This window comes from Vigna unguiculata, chromosome 2, assembly GCF_037176805.1.
Source record: "Vigna unguiculata cultivar grain cowpea cultivar isolate G323 ecotype 2 chromosome 2, ASM3717680v1, whole genome shotgun sequence".
NCBI classification, from domain to species: Eukaryota; Viridiplantae; Streptophyta; class Magnoliopsida; order Fabales; family Fabaceae; genus Vigna; species Vigna unguiculata.
In genome coordinates this window covers 3,700,870-3,709,177 of record NC_140793.1, presented here as the reverse complement: position 1 = coordinate 3,709,177, position 8,308 = coordinate 3,700,870, and the positions used below count along the sequence as shown (strand labels likewise).

At 36.0% G+C, this 8,308-nt stretch overlaps 1 long non-coding RNA gene across 2 annotated transcripts in view; it reads left to right on the top strand.

Annotated features, from left to right (window-relative positions):
- Positions 1-6,086, top strand: part of LOC146888218 (uncharacterized) — a 7,333-nt gene extending 1,247 nt beyond the window's left edge. The window contains exons 4-5 of one of the 2 annotated variants that reach the window (XR_014992942.1): positions 3,063-3,179; positions 5,872-6,086. This is a non-coding gene — a long non-coding RNA (uncharacterized LOC146888218). The remainder of the gene's footprint in view (positions 1-3,062; positions 3,180-5,871) is intronic. The other variant, XR_014992941.1, reaches the window with a different exon arrangement.
- Positions 6,087-8,308: the final 2,222 nt, after the last annotated feature.

The window sequence follows — 8,308 nt, the reverse complement described above, 5'->3', positions numbered from 1 at the left end:
AATATTACTAAAAAAATAAATAATAAAAGAAATAATTATATTAAACGTCATCTTGATAAAAATCCCAATGCGAGAAAAATTTAAATTCATTAAAAGAGCGCACCAAAACTCATAACTAAATCCATAAAATGTTACAAGTTCACAAAATTTGTATTTAAAGCATAAAATACACGTGAGTAAATCCTAGCTCTAATCCCATAGCTAGCCCTCACTCCGTCGCCTGGACATCCTCAGCATCACCTGTGTCAACATCTGCTCCCGCGTAACGAATCACACAATCATCGCCATACACAAACACACAAACAAGAAAGGGTGAGCTGAGAAAAATAAAATAAGAGATATACATTATGCAAAATAAAGCATACACCCATCTTATTCATTCTAGTTAGTTCTTGGCCAAGACTTTAACCCCAAGGCTTTATAGCCTTCAAATCACACCACTGGTTAGCCTTGGACTCGGGAATATGATGCTCACACGAACCTGCCTGCTCGTGGTCCTGCCCCTACGAACCTCCCCGCTCGTAGTCCTACTCTACGAACCTCCCCGCTCGTAGTCCTGCTCTACGGACCTGCCCGCCTGTAGTCCAACACATGTGATCCACCAGCCCCGTACCTCCCCGCAGGTGGCATCTCTCAACGTGAGCACGGAACATACGAACCTACCTCGCCCGTATCCCCACGTGAGAGTAACTGGATATGAACCTCCCCGCTCATATCATCACATGTCATCCACCATCCATGAACCTACCCGCTCATGGCACAACATCTCTCGATCCAAGCAAAGCATCATCGTTAATTAAAACAACACACCAAGAAAGCAAAGAACAACAGTATTTTCGCCTGGCTCTACCCACGCGCAATTGCTCCAGACCGCCTGGCGGTATCCACTTACCGCCAGGCGCCAACGACCCCCTAGGCCATTGTTTTCTCGTCACCGCCTGGTGGACCTCACCGTGCCGCCAGGCGCCATCCCATACAGGGACCCCTGACGCTTGTCCCACCGCTTGGCGCACCTACCTGTGCCGCCAGGCGCTGTATCAGTAGTGAAACCCCTCTGTTTTTTCTTTTAACAACTCAGTTAGTCTAATCTGATAAGTGGCTCCATTCCAGGGTCCCGAATAAACTATTCTATAGAATGTACATTATGGTTAGTCTACAACTAACATAAGTATCAACACCTAAACTTTACCATGGTCACCCCTTTATACAAGTTTTTACTATATATGAGCTTTGTTATAGTAAGGCAGTTCATCCCTCTCTAAGGGCACAATCCACAATTTAATACCCTCAATTACACTCCAAGGTACATCCCACTGCATTAAGCCAACCTTCCCTCTCAATCGGCTTAGAATTCTTCCCCGTAAATCCCCATGCAATATGACATAACCAATTATCGACACTCCTGATTATCCCCCCAATCCTTACCTAAAATCTGTTTAGTCATAATCAGCCCTGGCTAGTCGCAATTTCACCAATACCATGCTTCCAGAAACCTGATCTAGTAATCACAATTCTCCCCTCTCCCTTTTCTCCCTTATGCACAATCCAAGACCATAATTAGTTATACATCTACTCTTTACCACCCCTTAAATCAATCATCCCAGTATTCTATTCCCCCAATTTTCTATGTTGCCAAATTACCAATACCCTCACCTACTCCAAATCTCTACCCTCAATTCTGCCACCAAGACCTCACGAAATAGCCCCCTGCCGCGTCATCGCCTGACGGCGCCTTGCTTGCCGCCAGGCGGAGTAACAGTGCCTGCACGAACCAGGCTTCTTTCACATCTGTGACAGACTCCATCTTTTTTTCCAGTACTCAGTTCCACTACACCCATTCACCCAGAAATGACCATATCTCTATTAAGGACTAGTTTCCTGTTCTTAATTCAATGCATATAGACTCCTCGATCTTTACCCTCTTGAATTCTCCCAAATCAGTTTATTCACGATTATACCTAGAACATTGCCATACTTCGAATTCCAATTGATTTCCGCCCAACCAAATATTCACTAGAAACTAAACATATCAATTTCAATAATCCAATTGATTAAGACGCAAACAACATTTCAAATCACCAAAATAGAACGCAACAGTGTCGCGCCGCCTGGCAGAAATTCATCGCCGCCAGGCGGTTCGTGCCAAAAAAAGAACAACACACTAGTCTGATGTGCCGCCTGGCGGTAGGGGATGAACCGCTAGGCGATTTCTGGAAAAATCCAGAAACTTCAATACAACAGTGCAGAAAACGACACAGTGATCATGCTATGATTCAAGGCATTGCACAATTATTCGATTCCAATCAAAAAAATAATAAAACAACTCCCCTAACCTCTGATCCTCGCTCCAAACCCGAATTGGTGAGTGTGCTTTGAAGCAAAACCTCCTCCTCACTTGATTTGCACCTGTCACATGGTTCTTCCCTTCCAATTCCTCTCTGCAGTACGCCCACACCAGCCTTTCTCCACCCAACGCTCACACTCCAGTCTCAATACCTCTCCTCTTACTAATTCTCTTTCTTTTCTTGAATCACTACCTTTCTAATTACCCCTTTTTACCACTAAAACGGAAATTAAATAAAAGAAGGTTTAATGGCTAATTAAGTTCCCTCACATGATGTATCCAGCCCTCTTCATATTCATGCTAACGAAATTTTGGCTAACGAAATTTTGGCAAAAAGAAAAATGGGTTAGTTCTCAACCAGGTTTGAACCTACAACCCCTCACTCACCAAGTCAATTTCACAACCATTAAACCAATTCATCTTTCATAATAACTCCTACAATTTTAGGAATCTATCATCACTCCACGCATTCCATATATAATCAAACAAAAATATATAATTTAATTAACATTCAAGTGACACATATAGGACTCAAACCCAAGTCCTCACACACAATAAAGTACTCTCAACCACTTAAGCTAGTACTTTTCCACATCCTAGTTCCACACATTAATTACTTTAATTGTTCCTATTACCCATCCTAATTAAATAATTACTTAAATAATTATTTAATTTTCCCGGATCTTACAATTTTCACTTTTCTGGTGGCTTACAATAGATTCATTGCAAAAGTGGCATCATTACTTACGTATTGGTGGCAGTGATCCCAATTCCCATGCTCATTCAGTGAAATGGGTTTACATTGCAGAGTCAATGCCAATCAAGATGTTGCATTGTATGTTTTAAGAATTTTTGAGATTTAGAGTTCTATGTTCTTACTCTATGCATTTGAGTTTCTATGCATGTTTTATGGACTTGGAAAAATTATGTGATTGGTATTTTATTATATGGACTTGCAGTATTGTGCTCTATTGTCCTTGGTAGTCTATTAAAAAAAATACAATGTAATAATAACTACTCTTGTGAGCTTATTCAGTGGTTGAATAATGTCACATACTTTAATATTGTTTTTTATAACTTAAACAACTTTTCTAATTTTATTATTGTTATTGTACTTTTGGTTTTTCTGCATAATCATGTATGAGAGGTTCGAGGCGTGAGAATGTGGCAGTAAAATTTATATAATGTTTCTTGATCTTTTCTTTTTTATTGACTACAAAACTATATATATAAAGAATACTAGGGGTGCTAAAATCTATGTACAAAGCAACCAAATATGTAAAAAATTGTGTAAAAGAAGGTTAATATATATATATATATATATATATATATATATATATATATATATATATATATATATATATATATATATACTAGCGTAAACACAGGCGCTATCGCGTCTGTATGTACGCATTTTTTGAATTATATTAATAATTGATGATATTGTAATGTTATTAAGTTAATGAACAAAATAAAAGTATATTTATAAAAATTAAAGTGAAATATATGGAGAAAATATGAGAAAAATAAATATTGATGGATAGTAGGAGAAAAAAGAAGAAGGAGATAAGTAAATAGTTTTATAAAAACTTGTAAAAGTAACCGTTAATTTTTAAAAATTTAATAAATAATTAAATTATAAAGGGTAAAGTTGGAATTATGAAATGTGGACACAAAAGAGGGAATCCCCTTTATATATAGTTATAGATATATATATATATATATAAAATTAAAAGTATAAATAATTATTAACCATCCAAAATACCTATTAGTACATTAAAACTATTCAAGCACACCATAGGCTTTCAAACCCACATATCAATCACAAAACAAAAGAATTAAGGTCCACCCTTTCTCCTATAGCATGCTTAAAGATCACAGGTTCCCACAACATGTTCCATTGATTGTATTATTTCATTCACAGTCTTGTTGATAATCATTTGATTGTAGCTCCCAAACTGTTCGTTTCCTTTCACATTTGCTTATTTTCACAACATTTACAATCCATCCAAAAGTGGTATTCCATCACTTTTCCAACAACAAGGTCTTATAGCATCATTGTCAGCATAGAAATGTGTTTAAACCCGTTGCAACTATTTCTTTTGGCACACAGCCTGACTGCTTCCTACAATTCCATGTAGAGCATAGGAACTGGTCCTAACTCTTTGTATGCTAGCTTTCTGGTTAACCAGTCTCGCCCAAACTTTTATCAATCTTGTTGTTCTTGTTTCTATCTTAGAGTGCCTCCACTGAAAACTTCTGATACCACCACTAGGCAAAAGCTTTTCTGCATAATTTCCAAGCAATGTCTGATCTGCAAGCATCAACAAAGCATTTTCTAGACTCGAGTCAGAATATTGTTTTGCATAGTTTCCCCAGCAGCTAGTCAAAGGGCATGGTTGAGAACTTAAGGGATACAAAAAAAAGAGAGTTGTAGTGCTTGTATTTAACAGATAAAAAACATAGCTATCTCTTAGCCACTCACATTGTTTACCATAGCTTATAGGTTCCACTTAACGATCGTGCCTGAATACAGACCACTTAGAGGGCCATTTACATTCTAGTTATAATTTGAGCAACTCCTTCAAATACAGACCATAGAGCTTCTATTTAACATAGGTCTCTTTAAGAGTATTGAAATCTCTATATGGCTTATAAATTCTTTATCCCCTCCTAAACCGTTGGATCAAAACTTGCCAAGAATAACCCACTATTTCCACCTTCTCAGATCAGAATTCAATTCTATTCTGCACCCTGAACGCTTGTTACTCCTAAAACCATCTAGGTAATTTTATGCATCTGCAGTTCACAATTTTCCAAGCCTCATTTGTTCATCTCCCTTATTATTTGAACTTTAAATTTGATTATGTATGGAGTTAGTGTTGGAGTTTTCGGTTCATGACCAAGTTGTAATGCTTATATGAGATTCAATTGATATTTTGGATGCTTCTATTTATTTCTCGTTTGGGATCAACTTATATTGATGCCTGGCAAAGTTTTGGGATTGTTGGATTATTATAACATGTTGTCAACTTTAAATAAGGATGATGATATTGATTAATGTTGAACTGGAAATTTTTGGATTGAGGGGTTTAGGTACTTATATGTGAATGTTGATGATTAAAATTATTTTAGGGATCAATTGAATACTCTACATCACCATAATGAAAAAGTATTGTACTAAGGTCGAATCTATGGGATTTTTTTCATCGGTGATTTTTCTAGTACGTGTTTTTTTCAAAGTATTCCAAAGATGTTTCTATAACTCATTAAACGCAACAAATCATAACTCATATTCATTAGAGAATTGATTTTGTTCCTTCATACGTTTTTATATCAATGTTTATAGACTTAGAGAACGAGTCAAGAACCCCTGTTCTGGACAAAACGAGTCAATAATTGTATTAGGACTAGCTATTAGAGTTGATGTTTTAAGCTATCCTTATTTTCTTTAAGCATATTTTTCAATTTCTTTTCTGCATGGCTTTGTGATTTTTTTAATTTTATCAATTTTTATCCATTCTCAGGAGACTTGAAAATGAACTGATGGAACATATACTAGAGATGAATTGATTGCAATGGCTCCAGCAGGAATAGATAGAACTGAAGATGAACTAGGGGAACAACTCTAATTTCCTTTTACATTTTGGTTCATTGGTGCACTTGCTTATTATGTCATTATCATTCAAATGCTACCTCCACTACTAATACCATTTGAATGGATATTTGTATTGATTGCTTATTTTGAAGTGGCCTTGAAGTTTTTTCTTTTTAGTTAATGAGATGTGTTATGAAAATGAATGCTTTTATTGAATTTATTTATATTAGGGTAGGGTCATACAAAATGGTTAAGTTACTTTTCTTTTTGTTCTAGTTGTATTGTCATATGTAACCATCCTCCAAAATAATAATGAAAACCAAAATGTTAAGCCATCAAATAAGAAATTCCATAGAATAAGGTTCTTTTCGTACAGCTTTAACATTATAGCAATGCCGTAATAATATAAGCACTAACTTTTTGGTATTAACAGGGGTTTTCAAAACCCTAGGCATTAGTGGGGGTTTTTAGAACCCCAAGCATTAGCAAGGGTTTTCAAAACCCCAAGCATTAGCGGGGGTTTTCAGAACCCCTAGCATTTGCGGGGGTTTTCAGAACCCCTAGCATTTGCGGGGGTTTTCGGAACCCCAAACATTAGTGGGGGTTTTGAAACCCCAAGCATTAGTAGGGATTTTCGGAACCCCATGCATTAACGGGGTTTTTGGAACCCCAAGCATTAGCGAGGGTTTTTGGAACCCCAAGCATTAGCAGGGGGTTTTTGAAACCCCCAAAAAGTTGCGCTAGTTCCAGGGGTTGCTAAAAACCTCCGGTAATCCGTTAGCCACGCTTGCTCTTCCGGGGGAATTGCAAACCCTTGGTAAAACCATTAGTGGGGTTAAAACCCCCATAAATGCCAAATATAACCCCCACTAAAAATAATTATTTTTGTAGTGCAATAACCAGAATAATAATAACAATAATAATAATAAGAGTAACAACAACCAGAATAATAATAATAATAATAATAATAATAAGAATAATAAGAATAAAAATAACAATAATATTAATAATAACAATAATAAGAATAATAAGAATAATAGGAATAAAAATAACAATAATATTAATAATAACAATAATAAAAATAATAATAACAATAATAACAATAATATTAATCCATTAGCCCCTTTGAGCTTTAAATCTTCTTTTTCTTTTTTTAAGCCCATTATAAATCTTTAAAAAGAAAAAGATCATGTTTTTCCTTACCTTATTGCCCATTAAATGATGGATATATGAGATGTGATTAAGATTGTTCGCATGAGGTTGAGTTGAAATTGATTGATGATAATCCAAGGAGGATTAGTAGTGCTTATGCAGTTTAAGTATTGATGTAAGGGACTAGTTGGAAGTTATCCTAACGCTCTAATAACCATTCAAATTCTCAATTAAAGAAGAATGGGGTATGTGGTAAGAGGAGCAGGAGGTCCTAGCCTAGGGGTTTTACCCTGACCAAAGGTGTTAACAAACAAACCTTGTGTGTGGTAATGTCTAACGCTCTACAAACCACTAGATGCCACCACAAGTGCACAATTTATCAAGGACCAACATAAATGCTTGTATCTTTATTAATTTAGTCTTAGCTTTAGATTACTATATGAAATGAATCTATTGTTTATGTATGTTATAATTAATTGAATTATGAATTGATTTAATCCTTTAGTTACATTAGCATACCCTTTTCTTTTGTGTCTTCTATTGTGGTGTTTACTTCCTTTTACAATGATCGCCTGATTGTTGTGAGTAGATGAAGATTCTATAGTTGGGTTAGTGCAAGGGGGAGGAGATGCAATTTGTAAGACCCGTGAAATTAACTAATTTAATAATTAATTAATTAATAAATGCGAGTAGAAAGCGCCTTTATGGCATTATTTATTGTTTAATGTGATGTGGGCAAGTGTTAGCTCATGTGGTTGAGAGTACTTTAATTGTGTGAGAGGACTTGGGTTCGAGTCCTATGTATGCCAATTATGTGTTGTTGTTTTATTATTAATTTTTAATAATATGTATGAGTATGGGATTGATAATGTAAACTATTTTGTATTGGAAGGTATCACCAAATGTGAATTGGCATAGTGGTTGTGCTTTGGCCTTATGAGTGGAAGGTCACGGGTTCAAACCTTGATGGGCAAAAAAATAAGCTTTATTTTTGTTAACTATTAGTTGTGGTATGAATGTGAAGGGGACTATTAGTTGTGGTATGAATGTGAAGGGGACTATTAGTTGTGGTATGAATGTGAAGGGGCAAAGAAAACCTAGCAAAAGGAGAGAGAGAGGTTGTGAAGGGTATGAGTGAGAGAGAGAGAGAGGTTGTGAAGGGTATGAGTGAGAGAGAGAGAGAGAGGTTGTGAATGGACATATTTTGGTTGTTT